Raw genomic sequence first — 19,392 nt, 5'->3', positions numbered from 1 at the left:
TCATTTCTCTTTCAGTACTGCATTAAAGTGTCAGCAAAGATTACACACACAGATCTCTAGGACGGCGATTGAATCTGCGACCTTCTGACACAGACGCGAGATTGGTACCAACTGAGCCATGAGTGACATCAAGCACATTTAATTAATAGGCACGTTCCCTGCTTCCCTCATTGGGAAATTCTCTCAGTAGACAATCTGCAACTCAAAATGGAAAATTGCTCAATCAACAGATTCTCGGTTTCTTTGGATAAATTGCAGGAACTTTGGCTTTCAGGGAGGAGTAGGAAAAAAAATGAAGGGGGAGAAAATACAAAGATATGTGACTATATTTGTTTTTTTTAACAATTAAGTAACATTTACCTAGGACACATTAGGCAGCTGCTTGCACCATGAGGCCTGAGAGCTAAAATCTGATGCTAAATATTTGGCCAAAGCTTATTTACTTGGGATTCTTCACTGCAGAAAGGTTTAATTGATCATGAAGTTTCTGTCCTATTATATATTTTTAGTATATCTTTTATATTGTCTTTTTTATTATAAAACATTATTTTGATTATATATTTTTTAAATCTTTTGTCTCATTCTTTGCTTCATTTACTATTTTATGTTTACTCTGCAGGTGCCCCTGTTTTTCTTTCAGCCTGCGCCCAATCAATTTTACTTCCTTGTTTGTATCTTTCTGCACTGCTTTAATCCACTTTTGTTTCCTTCCTCTGCTGTTTCTTGCCCAAGTCTGGATACTTTCAGTTTAATGGGTCTGCCCAACCTCTGAAAAGACGATAAGTCAATGAAGATGCATTGTGGAGTATTCTTTTCTCAGTTACACTCCTGTCACAACAAACAATCTGATGATGTCATTGAACTACACGTAACCTTAGCATTTATAGAAATGAACAGCGGCAATTATTTCACCAGTTTACCATCCATAAAATGTACTGCAGTCACTTACCTAAGTGTACTGACAGAACCTCTTAAACCCATGATATCTGCCACCACGAAGGACAAAGGCAGCAACTGAAGGTGCCCCTCAAAGTCACATATAATTCTCTCAACGTCATTCAGTAAGATCCACAAAATGCCCATTCAGTTGCATTCTGTGGCAGTACCTTCACCAAGGCAAACTGCTCGTTCCAGAAGGTGACATCGTCACTTTCTCAATGGCAATTAGCTCTGAGCAGTAAATGATGTTCGTCAACGCTGCCCACTTCCAGAAAATGTTATGAATTACTTTGACAGGACAGCAATTGGACTGACAGGAAGATTTTCATGCACAGCTAACCACTTGCCCAAGCCGCATAGCTTCAAACAATGACCAATTTCACCAAATATGTCAAGAAAATGAAGCTATGTCCTATTCATTTGCTAAAAAACGGCACTGAACCTCAAAATGTATTGCAACCAAAAATTAAAAAATAGGTCTTATGACACCAAAGAAAATGCAGAAAGATCATCTTTTGCAAACTATCTTATTCACTCCAATATCTACCTCACCAGCAGCTTAGTTCTAAACTGTGTGCAATGCACTTATATCCCACAAATATTAATCTACCAGAACACCAGGCATTTAGTACCTTTAGATAGATTTGCATAGGTTGGTCAGATGGAATGGAAACTAAATGGTTAATATTGATATTATGTACATACGTAGCTGTTGAATGCCTCTTCTTCTTGCGTATGGGCTGTTGAATGCATAATGACGGGACACCATTCATATATCCCCACTGCATGAGTGGGTCATAGGCCCAAGCTATTCAGGTTCCTAGGGCTGGTTCATTTCTCCTTCCTTCCGGGTGGAAGGCTGCAGTGAAAAATACATGCCACCTGTTAGTCCATTTTTTCCCCCCGGTTACTCTTCACAGCTGCAAAGTGGACAGTCTTCTGTAAATTCAAACAATTTTCACCCTTGATGCTTTAACTAAATGTCTGCTATTCCAAAATTTAAAATATATATTATTTAAAGATCTGAAGGCTGTTCACTCTTGCAAGAGGTTGTGGTCCCATTCTTGCAATTGGGAAAGGTGGAGCTCCTGGCTGCCAATGCATAAGCTGCTCACAGTGTTAGGAAAGGAGCAATCCTATGTTTAGAGTAATGTTCAAAAAGCAACAGAAGATAACTAAAAAGACAATACGGGGAGAAAAGATGAGGTACGAAGGTAAGCTAGCCAAGAATATAAAGCACGATAGTAAAAGCTTCTTTAGGTACTGTATGTGAAGAGAAAAAATTAGTTAAGACCAAAGTTGGACCCTTGAAGACCGAAAAAGGTGAATTTATTATGGGGAACAAGGAAATGGCAGATGAGTTGAACAGGTACTTTGGATCTGTCTTCACTAAGGAGGACACAAACAATCTTCCTGATATAGTAGTGGCAAGGGAATGGAGTTGAGAGGGAAAAATAGATCAGCCATTGCCAAATTAGAGTTATTATGAAATGGAGGAAATGCATCTGCAAGGCCTGCTTGGTCTTTTTTCTGTGTCAAACTACAAGCTGCAAGCCGGTGCCAGGAAGTCTTGTGAATGACTTTGGAGATGGAATGTTGGTGCAATGAATGTACACAGGTGTGCCAATGAAAATATTTAAATAAATCAACTTGAATTTGTCTATTAGGTTTGTTGTTTCTGGGTTTTTAGTACGGATTTGTAAAAAAAAAACATTCTACCTGTTAGCCCATTTCTTTTCCCAGTTACTCTTCACAGATGCAAAGTGGACAGCCTTCTGTAAATTCAAAACTTTTTTCACCCTGGATGCTTAAACTAAATATCTGCAATTCCAAAATTAAAAAAAAAAATTTTAAAAGGAAGTTAGCTTCTGTGTTAGGAGTGGGCTTTTATTTCTGCATACTGCAGGTTTCATATTTAATGATAACATGGAATCAGTTACATGTCTATGCAGCACAGAGGCACAGTTAGAAATGCTGCTGCCTCACAGTGCCAACACTCGGGTTTGAGCCGAACCTCAGGTGCTGTCTGTATGAAGTTTTGTTGCCCTACGACTGGGTGAGTTTTCCCCCTAGTGTGAAGAGAGTGGATGAGAAGGTGGGATAACATAGATCTAGTGTCAAAGGTGTGGTCAGTGTGGTCTTGGTGGGCTGAAGTGAACGTTCCCATGCTGCTCTAAAAAAATGTGTTGGAAGTTTGTTTCTTGAGTTTGCCAGTTCCTCCATGTTATCTTCAACTGACCACTTGAGACAGCTAAATCTAAGATACAAATTTATTTTGTGGACCTTACATTTGAAGACCTTACATTTGGAAAGAACTAGACTTGTCTTAATGGACAAACAAGAGCTTTTTGTCAGAATATGGTCTCCATTTATTGACTATTTGAAGGGGTAGAATGGCTCGGCACAGAAAACTGACTGAAGCTCGAACTCAGGATTAGATGAAAAGTTATACTTAATAATTTTCGAACCTATCTGCAATGTCGTATTATTAGTGAATTATTCCATTCTTCTTTATCATGCTTTTTTTTTCTCTCTCTTTATTATTTTCAATCTATAAAAAAAATAGATGCAGTCATTAAATAATTGATAATATTATCAATGTATGACTGAGATACATGAAATGTTCTTATTATGTACTTGCTTCTAATAAAAATATTATAAATAAATAAATAAATAAATAAATAGATAATAAAAAAAAGAATTTATTTTGTAAGAACGGTCTTGTGCAGAAGCACTGAACCAATTTCACAAACATTCACCATCCAGAATTGTCACATGGTCTTCAAATTAATATATTAATTTGTGCCACAGTTTTGATAATTTATATATTATTTGCATCTGTTAGAATTTATTAAATTCTCTCATAATATTTCTTCACTTTCTAATAATTTTCCTTTCAATATAGTTTTCTTGTTTTTAAAGCTGTTTTCAATATTTGTGCATCAAATGGAGCTGCTACATCTGTAAAATAAAGTTCAATTTAAAAACGATGGGGAATGCTCAACAGGAACAGCCGTGCGATGTCAAAACAGTGGCTGCAACATATGTTGAGCATATGTTGAATCTGTTGCTTGATACTGATTGTAGAGATAAAATCAAGGCATGGAATAGTGGTTAGAAAGGAAGAACAGAGAACAAAAAACATCATAATAACTTGTTTTTAACTTCATAAATTGTTTTTCCAATATAAGTAGAATATGAGAAAATAAGAACAACATGAAGAATTTTTTTTAAGGACTATGTTGTTCAGATCCGTTTACTTGTTAGGGTAGAACAGGCATTTTTTTTAAAGATGCAGTGTGGAAACGGGCTCTTTTATGTTTAATTTAATTTGAACAGTAACATTTCAATACAATATCATCTACTTTTCAATAAAGTCAAAATCTACAGTTATGGGCCTGTCCCACTCAGGCGATGTTAAGACGACTGCCATAGTCGTAGCAAGTCGCAAAATAACGACAACCTTAGGCGATCTTTTAGGCGACTGCCGGCGAATACAACAATGGAATTCACCGAAGTCAGCACCGGCGACAACCTACGTCACCTGGCGACAACCTACGACATCCTGGCAACAACCTACGTTAACCTGGCGACAACCTATGACAGCACCTACGTCAAGGTACGCTCATTGGCATCAAACCCCACGGTCGCCACTGTCGCCGAAAATGTTCAACATGTTGCAAATCCAGCGGAGACCAGAAAGACGCTATGACTCTTTGGACGACTGTGGAGACTACTCATGACCATACAGGCGTCACAGCGGCGCCCACCGGCGACCATGTGGTGACAGCCTAGTCGCCTGCAGTCGCCTAAAAAATCACCTAAGTGGGACATGCCCATAAGGAATACTCTGTTCTATATCAAGGAAACAGTAAATGTGCATATCCCATCACTGAGAGGCACAACGTTTTTCTTAATACCACGATGGGAGCACCTTCACCACAAGAAGACTGCAGTGCTTCAAGAAGATGCTGCGTTACCATCTTCTCAAGGTCTGTTCAGGATGGATAATCTCAGTAAGTACCAGCAAAGCAACAATAAAGAAATAAAGAACAAGCTAAAGAATGTGCTTTTCATTTTGAAAGCTGTACCTGATGATGCTGATTTAAAAATATATATATAATTAAAGAGAGATTAGCAATTTGGTACTTGCATCCATTGGTGCTACTGAAACCTACATTTTTCAGGTATGAGGAAGTTGATTGAACAAAGGAGGAAAGAACATGATTCTGCAATTATACAACTTTTTACACATACATGTGAACAATTATTTGTTGCTTCATTTGTCTATTTTAATATCAGGATAAAATTCAAATCAGTTTGTTTTCTTTAAAGAGAGAGGAGAGCAGGGCAGCTCTTCAATTCATATTTTCCAACTCTTCCTTTGCTGTTTAATTTTATCAGAATTATTGGCACTCCCATAATACAGGAGAGTGGTCAAACAATTATGTGCAACTATGTATACTATACAGTACATTGAAGTACAAACATTCTGGAAACCAACACTATATCATAACACGGTATATGATAATGTGTAGATAGACACAAAAAGCTTGAGTAACTCAACGGGTCAGACAGCATCTCTGGAGAATAGGAATGGGTGACGTTTCAGGTCGAGGCCCTTCTTCAGTCTGAAGAAGAGTCTCGACCCGAAACGTCACCTTTACCTTTTCTCCAGAGATGCTGTCTGACCCGCTGAGTTACTTCAGCTTTTTGTGTCTATCTTCGGTTTAAACCAGTACCTGCAGTTCCTTCCTACACATGTGATAATGAGTTATCTATGAATACGCTATTACTTTCAGGAGGGCTGTTTTAGTAAGTAAGTAAGTAAGTACATTTTATTTATATAACACGTTTAAATCAACTCCCGTTGAAACCAAAGTGCTTTGCATAAAAGAAATAATTAAGTTTCCGTGCATCCATAGAAAAATTAAAAGTAAAATGACACAACACATTATAGAATTTAACATGAACGTCCCCCCACAACAGTATCAACATTTTCCACTGTGGGGAAAGGCATCAAAAAGTTAAGTCCTCTTCCTCTGTGATCACCCAAGGTCGGGGCCTAATTGTGGCCTCCGCAGCCAGTCCGATGTTTTCAGGCCCTCTTGCCGGGAAGATGGAACTCCGGCGTCGGGTGAACACTCCTCGTAAATGTAGGTTTACAGTCATTGACTGTCTAGCTGTTATCATTAAGTTAGTTGGATTTTTACCACTCACCATTCTGATCGGGATTTAACACAAATTAATAAAGCGGAAGTGAAGTATGTAGATGAAGGGACTGAAGATGCTGGAATCTGGAGCAAAGGAAAAATACTAGAGGAACACAGCGGGTCAAGCAGCATCTTCGGAGGCGAAAGAATGGCTGGCGTTTCATGATGAGCCCCTGCATCACTGTGAATGTAGAGGGGACATAGATAGCATAAAGCAGTGAGTGGAAGGGGATGAGGCAGGAGTAATTGTGGCAATGAGATGAGGTGGGAGATAATGGGCAGAGCAGCCAGTTGAGGAGGGGAGGGGAGGAGGAAGATAGAGATAATGTTTAGAAGATGATTGCAGAACGACAAGATCCTGCCTGCTGACCTTGAAATCATGTGTTTAGGGTTTTTTCAAATATTATTTTTATTAATAGAAGCATGTTCAATTAATTTACGTTAGATTAATTATTTTTAGATGAGCATATTATTAAAATATTTTGTAAGGTTATTTTTGCTTTCCAAAACTTGGCTATATTGGGAACAAAAGCTCCCAAGGCTCCAAATATTATCTATCACCTGCGGAACACTGGATAGAACTGGTCTAGGATTATCTACCTGCTTTGTAGCTAATTTTGGTTGCCACACCTTACTATTAGTATCTCTTAGCTATTAACTATTATTCGCTTTGGAGATGGACTATAGGGGGGAACATTACCAGAATGGCACTTGAGATAAATCACCTTTATCACAGAGAGATTAGATTCTTTTTTTTTGTTTTCTACCCCAGAGCAGAGGAAATTAAGGGGATGTTTGAAAGATGTTCAATGCCTTTGAGCTCTGATACTGTAAATTCGGTGAAACAGCTCTGAGTGACAGAAGAGTCAGTAGCCAGGGGACACAGATGTAAGGTAATTGACAAGGAAACCAGAAACCACTTGCGGAAATAAAGTAAGCAGCAAGCCACTATTGTCTGGAAGGCACTGTCTGAAAGGGTGGTGGGAATGGAATGAATAATAGCTATGAACAGGAATTTAAAAAAATAACTTGAAGAGGAAGTAAGTTCCAAATGATGGGGAGTTAGCAAGGGAATGGCATTTTCTGATGCACTAATGCACTGGATTGTCCCCTTCTGGATATGATTCTATGATTATATAATACAGATTGTACCAGGGCTAGGAACGTCCGACTTATGGACACATTATATATATGAGTGAGCATTTGGGAGGCTTGTGCAATGGATAGGGATGGATTGGCCAGCTGCTGTGAGGCTAGGATTCCCAACTTTCTCACTCCCAAATAAGGGACAAAAGATCAAAATAAGGGACAAATTCCCGACGGCAATTCGTTGACTGACTCGGCCATGGCTGGGTGAATGATGAGTTGGCCCCGGTGCTGGACTGCACACAAAGCCCAGCCGGCGGGCCAGCTGAGGAGTTTTGGCACCCCAAAACTCCTCAGCTGGCACCCCATCCAACTCATGAACTGATGATTGGCCATGAGAAGGAGGGGTGGTGGTGTCAGCGGTAAGCAAAGGTCCAAATATCGGACAGCTGGCCGGGCCGCCGACCGACAGGGCCACGGGCGAGGCGTTGCTACTGCACACCTTGGGCTGCACTACATCAGGACAGGTGAGGCGGGGCCGGACGCGGTGCTCCAACCTGACAGTCCCCTCGACCCGAGTAGTAGCAGTTCAATACGGGACAAGGGTGGTCCCATATGGGATAAACCAATTTAGCCCAATATACGGGATGTCCCGGCCAATACGGAACAGTTGGCAACCTTATGTAAGGCATCTTCTGACTGGTGGGACATTCCAACACCCACCTTCCCATAAGCAGCACCAATCGGAGGCTGGGTTGAGCAGAGCTGGCAGTGTTGAGCACACTCACTTTTACACTCAGAGTCAGTGAGACCGACTGCCAGCAGCTCTTCCTGCATCTGCTTGCTATCCTAGTACATCTGTTTCAGTCTCACACACCGTATTCCTGTTCATTTCCAATTTACGAACAGTTTAGGTTACAAACAATTCTCTAGAAAAGTACCCTGCCATATCCCGGGGATTGCCCATGTGGGATATGATGATAAATCTCTAAAATCTGATAACGCCTGTTCTCCTATCCTTCTGATGAATTTGGATGATTGTGGAGACAATATTGGTGATATAGAACATAGAACTTTGAACAGTACAGAGCAGGAACAGGCTCCTGATCCGTCTTGTCAGCTGCCTCCTGTCCCACCTGCAGAATAATTTGTTCTTCCTACACTGGCTTCATAAGCCACCTCAGTAGCTATAAAATCACAATGGAAGCAAATAATTCTCAATCCTGAGGTAATGCCTCTGAACTGGTGAAGAACGACAAGATATGATAACTCCAGTGTGTATCTTTATTTTGGTGATAAATAAATTCCTCAGATCCAGTTGAGTATATTTTACTTTGTCCCAAAATATCATATCCATCTGGATACTTCTCTTCAAATGGCTTATTCATTCATTCAAGGTCAAAGTCTCATTGATATATGTAAACATGAACAATTTAGCTAACAAGCATTTATTCAGAAACATTTCCATGGTGTACAATTTTATTGGTATATGTTAGTTTAGTCTATTGTCACGTGTACCAAGGTGCAGTGAAAATCTTTTGTTGCATGCTAACCAGTTACCAGAAAGACAATACATGATTACAATCGACCCAGTCACAGTGTACAGATACACAATAAGGGAATAACATTTAGTGCAAGGTAAAGCCAGCAAAGTCCGATCAAGGATAGTCCAAGGGTAATCAAAGAGGTAGATAGTAGTTCAGCACTGCTCTCTGGTTGTGGCAGGATGATTCAGTTGCATGATAACAGCTGGGAAGAAACTGTCCCCGAATCTGGGGTGTGCTTTTTCACGCTTCTATACCTTTTTGCCTGAAAGGAGAGGGGAGAAGAGGGAGTGGCCAGGGTGGCTCGTCATTGATTATGCTACTGGTCTTGCCGAGGCAGCGTGAGGTATAAATGTTGTCAATAGAAGACTTTTTCACAATAAATTGCACTCTGAAGGGTTCCCTATCCAAAAGGTCACTAGCCATTTCCTTCTGAGATGTCTCCACATCACCGTCTATATCACTCATTTCCTTTATCCCTAACCAGTCTGCAGAAGGGTCTGGACACGAAACGTCACCATTCCTTCTCTCCAGAGATGCTGCCTGTCCCGCTGGGCTACACCAGCTTTTTGTGTCTATCTGCTGCTTGACCTGCTGTTACACCAGCTATTTTAATAATAATAAGAATGATAATATATTTTATTGTCATTGCACATATGCAGCTTCCATCCGATGTCATAACTTAAACAACTAATAAAATTTAGATTTAGATACCCCGAGAAACAGGATTTATATAAAGAAGAATAAAACAGTTAAACAGTCTAAAGTGCAAATGTGTCTGTGCCGGGTCGATGTGCGACGTGACCATCTGAGGGAGACAGTGCATGGGGATGGGGGGCACTCAGCAGGGCCGGTTCAGAGCAGCTATAGCTCTGGGGATGAAGCTGTTCCTGAGTGGAGGTGCGGGTGTAGAAGGCCTTGTAACGTCTGCCGGAAGGTAGGAGTTCGAACAGTCCATTACAAGGGTGTGAGGAGTCTTTGTGGATGCTTTCGTATTGTATTCAGCTTAAAATGTAATTATAGAATTTAATTATATAATGTAATTATAGAATTAATCAAAATGATCAAAAAATCATTTTTACTGATAAATCTACCATCTATTTATACAAACCAATCATCTAAATGTCCTACAACATTTTGCATCCTGGTCCAGATATAAATGACAATATTCTGCATTATCAAATAAGGAGTATTTATTTGCAACGTTTCAAACACGACGAAATGCAACGGGAGACGGCTAATTAATGTTGTCTCATGAGACTTTTAAACCTCTAATTTCTGTATCATTTTTGACAAGTTTGTGAAGATAACAACAATGTGAGACCTCTGGAGGGTGTACAGCTACATCATTCCGGAAAATGAGACCTCCCTTTTACTCCTCTCCAGGGACTCTTCTATTCCCCACTAAAATGTGTAATACCCTTCAACTATCCCCGTTTGAACATCTCTGCAAGTCTCCGCTGACATGTTTTTCTCAAATGCTACATTATTGAGAGAGATTGGGTTTCCAGCAGCCGTCTCGCGGTGTCGCGAGTGCTTTGCAAAACTGACTAGTTGGAGACCAACACGGAATTACCTCGTGTGTTCTTGGACACCCAACCCCAGCCGTGCTCAGGCGCCGCCCTGTCTGTCCACAGGCTTATCCTCTTGCTAATGTTAGTTAATGGAACCGGGCGCAAGGTGTTGCTCAGAATAGGATATTAAAAGCGGGAGATATCGGAGACTGCTTCAGATCTGCATTGTGTCACCACGGCTGACCTTTGATTGCAAGAAATAAACTCTATTGTATGTTGAGAATTACAAACACATGCTTTTAGACCAGACGGAAGTTCACAGAATCGTGGCAATTCTGATGCTTTACTCCTCATCATGACATAATAGAAAGAATCCCAGTGTTTTACAGAAACAGTAATTTGATAATTTTTAATTTTTTTCTGTGAAACTAAATGTTTATTGGTACTGCAACATTAGTGTAATGTATTCGTCTTCCAGACAGAAACCTAGAAGGGTAGAAACTTTACAATCCTGGAGGACATTCAATACAATACAATTTTATTGTCATTTGAGCCTCAGTGAGGCTCAAACGAAATTCTGTTTCCACAGCCATACAAACAAAGACAATTCCTAGACATAGACACAATTTAATTCACACAAACATCCATCACAGTGAACCCACTGTGATGGAAGGCAAAGTCTTTTCTCTCCCCTGTTCTCCATGTCTCTCCCGATGTCCAAGCCCCAGGCGGGCGATGATAAGTCCCACGGCCATTTTAGGCCGTGCCGGGCGATTTACTGCCCCGCTCCCGGTCTAAAAGTCTCGAAATTGGAGCCCCCGGCGGGCGCTGGCATGTCCCACGGCCATGAAGCCGTGCCGGGCGATGTATGACCCCGCTCCGGGTCGTTCCAACCCCGCGACACGGGCTGGAGAAGTCGCGTTGCGGGAGCTCCGGGAAGCGGTCTCTCTCTCCCCCCGGACCCGCGAGCTCCCGATGTCCCAGTCCACCGGACCAGCGGCTGCGTTGCTGGAGCCTCCGAGCCCCAGGAGTCGAGTCGCAGCAGCGAGTCACCACCGCTCTCCACGTTCCGAGGCCGGCCAGCCCCACGATGGTGAGTAGTCCGCAGCTCCGCAGTCTCCCGAGCCCCCGGGTCGTTCAGGTTGAAGGCCGCTCCACGGTGCTAGGCCCCAACGACAATGGAGACCCGACAGGGAAAAGGTCGGGTCTCCCAGACAGGGAAGAGATTTAAACAGTTTCCCTCTGCCCCCCCCCCCCCCCGCCCCCCACATATACACATTTAAAACCAGTATTAAAAAACACCAAACACTACATTTAACTAGACAAAAAAAAAAAAAAAAAAGACAGACAGGCTGTAGGGGCCGCTGCAACGGGTGAGTCGCGCCGCCAACCGCCGCCAGACCATTGTTTCTGTGTTGATCGGAAAAATAATTACCCAACCCATTGCCCAATTTCAGCACTAAATCTATATCCTTGCAGCTTACAGCTCTAAATAGAATAGAATAGAATAGAATAGAATACCTTTATTGTCATTCAGACCTTACGGTCTGAACGAAATTTCATGCCTGCAGTCATACATACAATCATACAATAATAAACAACAATAAACACAAATTAACACCACCACAGTGTATCCTCCAAGCACCTCCTCACTGTGGTGGAGGCAAAAATCTTAGGGTTACTGTCTCTTCCCTCCTCTTCTCCCTCTGCGCTGAGGAGATTCCCCACCGGGCGATGGTACCAACAGTCCCGCGGCTCACCGAACCCCGCAAACGGGCCGGTTCAAACACCGCGGCCCGGGGGTGGTCGAAGCTGCCGCCCTCCAGTCCAGCACACGCAGCCGCTGACCCGCGGCTCAACCCAGGACTCAGGTCACCGCCTCAGAACGCCGTCCCAGCCACCGGAGCACCGTTCCAGCCCCGAGCCGGATCGCCCTCACGTGAGTACCGTTCTCCCTCGGGCTGGGCCACTCCGACGTGAGTGCCGTTCTCCCTCGGGCTGGGCCACTCCGACGTGAGTGCCGTTCTCACTCGGGCTGGGCCACTCCGACGTGAGTGCCGTTCTCCCTCGGGCTGGGCCACTCCGACGGGCCACAGCCCCTCACGGGAAAGTTTCTCAGCCCCTCGCCAGGCCGCTCTCATGAGAGCGCAGTTCCAGCCCCGGGCTGGGCCACCCTCACGGGAGCTCAGGGCGAGTCCTGTCAGCTGCCTCCAGAGTCCCGAGGTCGCCAGCTCTGCCATTAGGCCTCAGCGTAGACGGAGGCAGAGAAGGGGGATACGACAAAAAGGTCGTATTCCCCCGTAGGGAGAGACAGCAAGCCCCGTTTCACCCCCCCACCCCCACCCCACATAAACACGACCTAAAAACCAAAAACGTAACTAGACAAAACGAAAAAAATACAACACAAAAAAGTAAAAGACAAACGGACTGCAGGCGAGCCGCAGCCGTTCCCGGCGCCGCCACTTCGAGCACTAAGGATCAGTCTGAAGAATGGTCTCGACCCGAAATGTCACCCATTCCTTCTCTCCAGAGATGCTGCCTATCCCGCTGAGTTACTCCAGCATTTTGTGTCTATCTTTGGTGTAAACCAGCATCTGCAGCTCCTTCCTACAATAAGAAGGCCTTCCTATAGTTATCAATGTGTTTAATAATGATACATCAAAGTAAATTTCAGTTAATTACAGGATTAACTATAACAATCTACCACAAGCACATCCCAATGCTGTGATCAAGTGCAAATTAATTGTGTGTGGTTTCATTATGAAATTGAAACTCCAAGGCCAAAAATAAGCTAACCAGTTAATACACTAATTAATTTCTTAGATACCTCTGATATTAAAAGGCCTGGCATTGGGGCATTAGAACAGAACATAGAATGGCCCACAATGTCTGTAACAAACATGATGCCAAAATATATTGATCTCAGTACAGAGTACAGAGAAGGTGCACCAGTCTGATTCCTGGGATGTCAGGACTTTCATATGAAGAAAGACTGGATAGACTCGGCTTGTACTCATTAGAATTTAGAAGATTGAGAGGGGATCTTATAGAAACTTACAAATTCTTAAGGGGTTGGACAGGCTAGATGCAGGAAGATTGTTCCCAATGTTGGGGAAGCACAGAACAAGGGGTCACAGTTTAAGGATAAAGGGGAAATCTTTTAGGACTGAGATGAGAAAAACATTTTTCACACAGAGAGTGGTGAATCTCTCGAATTCTCTGCCACAGAATGTAGTTGAGGTCAGTTCATTTTTAAGAGGGAGTTAGATGTGGCCCTTGTGGCTAAAGGGATCAGGGGGTATGGAGAGAAAGCTGGTACAGGATACTGAGTTGGATGATCAGCCATGATCATATTGAATGGCGGTGCACACTCGAAGGGCCGAATGGCCTACTCCTGCACCTATTTTCTATGTTTCTATGTTGCATCTGCCTGCTCGTGATCCTTACCATTTAATTACCTACATATCCATGTGCCTGCATAAAACCCTCTTAAATACCACTATCGCACCTGCCTCCACCACTACCCCTGGAGTTTGTTCAAGGCACCCACCATCCTCTGTATAAAAAACTTGCCCCGCACATCTCCTTTAAATATTACCCATCTAACCTTAAGGCAACGCCCTCCAGTCTTTGACATTTCCTCCCAATGAAAAAGGTTCTGATTATCCACCTTATCTAGGCCACCCATAATTTTATATATCTTTATCAAATCTCCCCTTAACCTCTGGTATTCTAGCGAGAACAACCTAAATTTGTCCAACCTTCCCTTGTAGCTAATTCATTGATCCCGCACAAAATAATATATCGTATACCAATGAGAAAAATACTTATATTTTATCTCTGCACGCTGTAGACTTATATATTCATTTATGAGTCAGCTTCTGAAATAACTTTGTATTTTCTCATCAATATGACACTGATAATTATTAAAATCCAGGTAGCCTGTTCCAACTTATTTGCACCATCACCATCTATATCCCTTGTTTCCCTTTCCCCAGACTCTCAGTCTGAAGAAGGGTCTCGACCCGAAACGTCACCTATTCCTTTTCTCCAGAAATGCTTTCTGACCCGCTGAGTTACTTGAGTTTTTGGTATCTATATCCAAATTGCTTAAAGTTTTAAATCGGAAAAATCCATTTAAATTATCTGGCACATGCAGAACTGAGATTCTAGCACATTACTGTGACTAAGGTTTCATTTGATATGATGCAATTCATTGAACATTTTTCAGATGCATTTAACACCAGTTTACATTGCAGTGCTGTATCGAGCAAGGGCTTCAGTTGAGCCAAAACCACATATCCTTGCGAATTAACAGACACATTCTTGATTAGAATGGGTGTCAAGGGTTATGGGGAGAAGGCAGGAAAATGGGATTAGGAGGCATAGATCAGCCATGATTAAATGGCGCAGTGGACTCCCATGGGCCAAATGGCCTAATTCTATTCCTATAACATGTGAACTTGTGAACAAGGCTCCCACCCAGAAGACAGCGTTGCAGGTAGGCATTTGTGCCATCTTTCTTTTCCAGCTGTTCTCATATACCTGGTTCATTGGTACTTCATTCATCACTATATCCAGATGCTATTTCTTCTAACAGTAACACATCATTCCCCTCTGAGATGAGGTCAGGCCTTCACTCTGGTTTTACACAGCGATCTTATCATTATTGTAGAGTCTCTCGGGCCTCCCTAAGCAGCAATACCTCCTGGGTGATGTTAAATTGAGGTTTAAAAGGTGCCTCGGGGTTCCCTCTAATACCCAGGATGATTATTATGCTTACAAGATTTCACGGCCTTCGTTTGCGGTAAATATTAATGGTGTAGACTTTCTTGGTGCTTCAGTTCCTGTAGCGCAACAGAAATGACATTCACTTGTGCAAACAGAGTTTCTGCTCTACATATTATAGTACCCAATTGAAATTATACGTGAAATTGCTGGCTTTACATCTAACTGTTGGGTTAAAGATGTTGAGATGAATTCACAGAGTTCTCTCGCAGTCAACAGATTTGCAAGACAATTTAAGTTTATTAACAGTAAACACCAATCGTAGAATGTAGAAACAAGAAACTGCAGTTGCTGGTTTACAAAAGAGAAGACACAAGGTCAGCGGGTCAGGCAGCATCTCAGGAGAACATGCATCGGCAGCGTTTCGGATGAGGACCCTTCTTCAGACTGATTGCAGCGGGGGGGGGGGGGGGGGGGGGGGGGGGGGGGGTGGTGCCATATTTCTTCTCCAGCCTAGAAACGTTGCATCTGATTTGTGGTTTAATCCCAAGAATTTCTTTTTTTTAATTTTCTGAGTTTAGTTTAAACACTGACAAATGCAACAACTTCCAAGAACATCCACGGAAGCACAAACCTCTTGGTAGGATGTTAGTGTTCAGAGAAGCAGCAGCCAATGCTAGGTAAACATTACTGCCTGGTAGAATCTAAACTGCAGCTGTCATTTTGGGTGTTAATGTAACTATGATGTACTACAATAGCAAAAATGCAGCACAATTATATTGTTTGAAATCTTGCACACTATGCCACAAGGTGTCACGGGTGGCATGGTGGCACAGGTAGGGCGGCACGGTGGTGCAACAGTAGGATTGCTGCCTTACAGCTCCAGAGACCCGGTTTCGATCCCAAACAAGGGTGCTATGTGTATGGAGTTTGTACGTTCTCCCCATGACTGCGTGGGTTTTCTCCAAGATCTTCAGTTTCCTCCCACACTCCAAAGATGTATAGGTTTGTAGGTTAATTGGCTTAGTATAAGTGTAAAAATTGTCCCTAATGTGTGTACCATAGTGTTAATGTGCGGGGATCAGAGGTCGGTGCGGTCTCGGTGGGCCGAATGGCCTGTTACCACGCTGTATCTCTAACCTAAACTAGAATGGGGCCCTTTGGTCCATCGGGTACATGCTACATCTTAGTTGGGCAACGCCATGCACCTCATTCCCTTTCTCTTCATTTACTCCCTGCGACTTTTTCTTTCACATGCCCACCAACTTCCCTTTGGTTCTTTATGCCACTAACCAACACCAAGTGGCAATTTACAAGATCTTCGGTTTCCTCCCACACTCCAAAGACTTAATGGGTTTGTAGGTTCATTGGATTGGTATAAGCGTGAAGAAATTGTCACTAGTGTGTGTAGGGGAGTGTAAATGTGCAGGGATCGCTGGTCGGCGTGGACTCAGTGGGCTATGGGGCCTGTTTCTGCGCTCTATCTCTAAACTAAACTAAAAAAAATGAACTACCAGTAAATCTTTGGAACCCGGAAGAAATCTGAGCACTTGGACTGTAATCCATCTGGTCACCAGCAACCTCCACATAAACTGTACCCAATGTCAGGACCCGTAATGTGGCAGCACTAATTGTGGCACCACTGTGCCACCATAGAACTTGCCAGAGTAAACAGTGCCAATAAACAGCTCAATACCAGAGAATGTTTTCAGTTACAAGTGAAAATAAGACTACAAGGAACATTAAGTTTTGAGAATGTATGTGAATTGGAGAAGATAAAATTGTGAGGTAACAGAGTGAGACAGAAGGAAATTGAGCAACCAGTGGTGAATAAGAGATTTCCATTTGAAATCAAGTTTAAAATGTCCAGATAAAATAATGGTGAATAACTCGTGGACTAAAAGATGCATTTATTGCAGCCGATCAGTATGAAGTAGGAAAAAAGGTACTACAACCGGTCTCAATCCAAAGTCTGGGCTGAGGCAAGGAGCTTTTGAAAGGAAGGACCATGAAACCAAAGCCACAAGGGAGCTTGTAATTGTCTAGAAGGGAAATCATTCATTTGAATCAGTTCTTTGATAGAATAGAAATCTCAACATTTTTATCATTTATTATTTAGTAATTTTAGTACTATTTATTTATAGTAAATTTTGTACTATTCATTTAGTAATTATTCTGACTGTATTTTTTTTTAAATTCTAGAAGACTAAGAAGTATTTAGTGTTCAAGAGGAATGTCTGTATTAGTACCCGTGACCTGGGTCAATTCTAACGAATGCATGCCACTGAGGTCGAGAAAGTCACCTCAGTGGGGAGTTGGCTACGTAGTACTATTTCCTAGTAGGTGAAGACATCCATACTCTGATTCCCTCTGACTTGTTTTTCTTGTTTGTTCTTGTTTGTACAGGTTTTGTGACTCACTTTCATTTTCCAAGACTCCTGTTTTTCGCACCTGCGACCATTAATCATGGTAGTGTTGCATAGTTTTCAGAAGCATCAACAGCGACTGGAGCCAAAAAAACACAGACATCCAGATGTTTGCAGGCTATTTATGTGTACCATTAAGTCTCATCAATTCTTGGAAATTTCCAGAGGAATTTTCTTGTTAGTCCAATGGTTAATGGTACTTTATTGTCATGTGCACCTAAGTACAGTGAGATTCTTTTTTTTGCACACAGTTCAGTGAAAATCCCATGACATAGTAACTACGATATAGTTGATATTTGATACTAAGTATAAGAGTGTAAGATAGTAGTTCACACTGAGTCGCCGTGTTTTAGACGCCATCTTCTACCCTTTGTCCCAAGTTTAAAAAAAATAACAGAGGGTTAACTCAAGGCTCGTTGTCCTGGTGACAGCACTGGGTCAGAGTAGCAGGGGTTAGTCTGACCTTTCTGTGCTGGGCCTCCTCCACTGCAAGAGTGAGACCACGTGCACATTATAGGAACAGTGCCTCATATTTCTCTTGGCTAGCTTACAATCTAATGGTATGAACATTGAAATCTCTCATTTTAACGAATTGCATCTCACACTCCTCTCCCTCCTTTCCCCGTTCCTCCCCAACAGTGGTTTTAAGGGCCTGTCCCACGAGCATGCGACTGCATGCGGCTAGCGCGACCTAACGTGGTTGCTTGTGCAGTACGGCCTCGCGGGGCCGGTCCCACTTCGATCGCCGGAGCTGTATGGAGTTGTGCGGTGCTGGTCCCGACATCGCGCGGGGCTCTGAAAACCTGACACTCTCCAAAAATTCCGCGCGGCAACAGCCTGTCGGCCTGCAGCCGCATTGAGGCCGTACGCAGCGCCTCGACGGCCGTACGCACCGTCTCGATGCCGTACGCACCGTCTTGACGCCGCACGCAGCCTCAATGCCGTACGCAGCGTCTTGATGCTGTCAGCCTAGCGTGTGGCATTGCGCGATGATGTCACCGCCCGGCGTGCCTTTGCGCGATGAGGTAAACGCCCAACGCCGTGCGACGTCCAAATTCAGTCGGCCCACCTCCTGCCCAGCTGATTGGTGAATATGATGTCGGGACCAGCCCCGCACAACTCCAGACGGCTCCGCGCTTGGAAGTGGGACAAGCCCCGCGAGGCCGTACGCCTCAAGCCACCACGTTTGGTCGCGCTTGACGCATGCAATCGCATGCTAGTGAGACAGGCCCTTTACCAGTTCCACAGTTCTCCAGGAAAGACACAAAATGCTAGAGTAACTCAGCGGGACAGGCAACATCTCTGGAAAGAAGGAATGGGTGATGCTTGGGGTAGAGACCCTTCTTCAGGCTCAGGTTTAAGACGTGGTCGTAGAGTCGTTGGGAAGGAAGAATCGCAGAGGGGGAGCAGTGAGAGAGGATGTTGCTGAACTCTCATCGGAGAACTTCTTCAAAGTAGACGTACCTTGAGGAGATTTCATAGTGGAGCAGACAAAATGTGTAGGAAAGAAATGCAGATGCTGGGTTAAATCAAAGGTAAACACAAAATGCTGGAGTAACTCAGCAGGACAGGCAGCATTTCTGGAGGGAAGGAATGGGTGGCATTTTGGGTCGAGACTGAAGAAGAGTCTCGACCCGAAATGTTACCCATTCCTTCTCTCCAGAGATACAACCTGTCGCACAGTTATCCACATTGTTTCTCTTGAGATCACACCTTCCCTAGCCAACAATGGACCTACCAGGCACCACCCTGCCTGAGGCCACTTGTAGCTGGCCCTGATTGGGCCTAGTTTTGTCTCGCCTCCAGCTCTACACCTCACTCCACCCCCCCGCCCCCCCCACCCCACCATCACCCTCTACTTTCAGTCTGAAGGGTCCTGACCCGAAATGTCACGCATCCTTTTTCTCCAGAGAAGTTGCCTGAACCGATGATTTACTCCAGC

The 19,392-nt window shown here is 43.3% G+C and overlaps 1 long non-coding RNA gene across 1 annotated transcript in view; it reads right to left on the bottom strand.

The window, feature by feature from the left end:
- Nucleotides 1-1,375: 1,375 nt before the first annotated feature.
- The window catches only part of LOC116970768, a 38,919-nt gene continuing 20,902 nt past the window's right edge, over nucleotides 1,376-19,392 (bottom strand). The window contains exon 3 of the long non-coding RNA XR_004411314.1: nucleotides 1,376-1,798. This is a non-coding gene — a long non-coding RNA (uncharacterized LOC116970768). The remainder of the gene's footprint in view (nucleotides 1,799-19,392) is intronic.

Source organism: Amblyraja radiata, chromosome 1 (genome assembly GCF_010909765.2).
Source record: "Amblyraja radiata isolate CabotCenter1 chromosome 1, sAmbRad1.1.pri, whole genome shotgun sequence".
Lineage (NCBI taxonomy): Eukaryota > Metazoa > Chordata > Chondrichthyes > Rajiformes > Rajidae > Amblyraja > Amblyraja radiata.
Note: the sequence above shows the minus strand (reverse complement) of the source record. Positions and strands in the feature narration are given on the sequence as shown.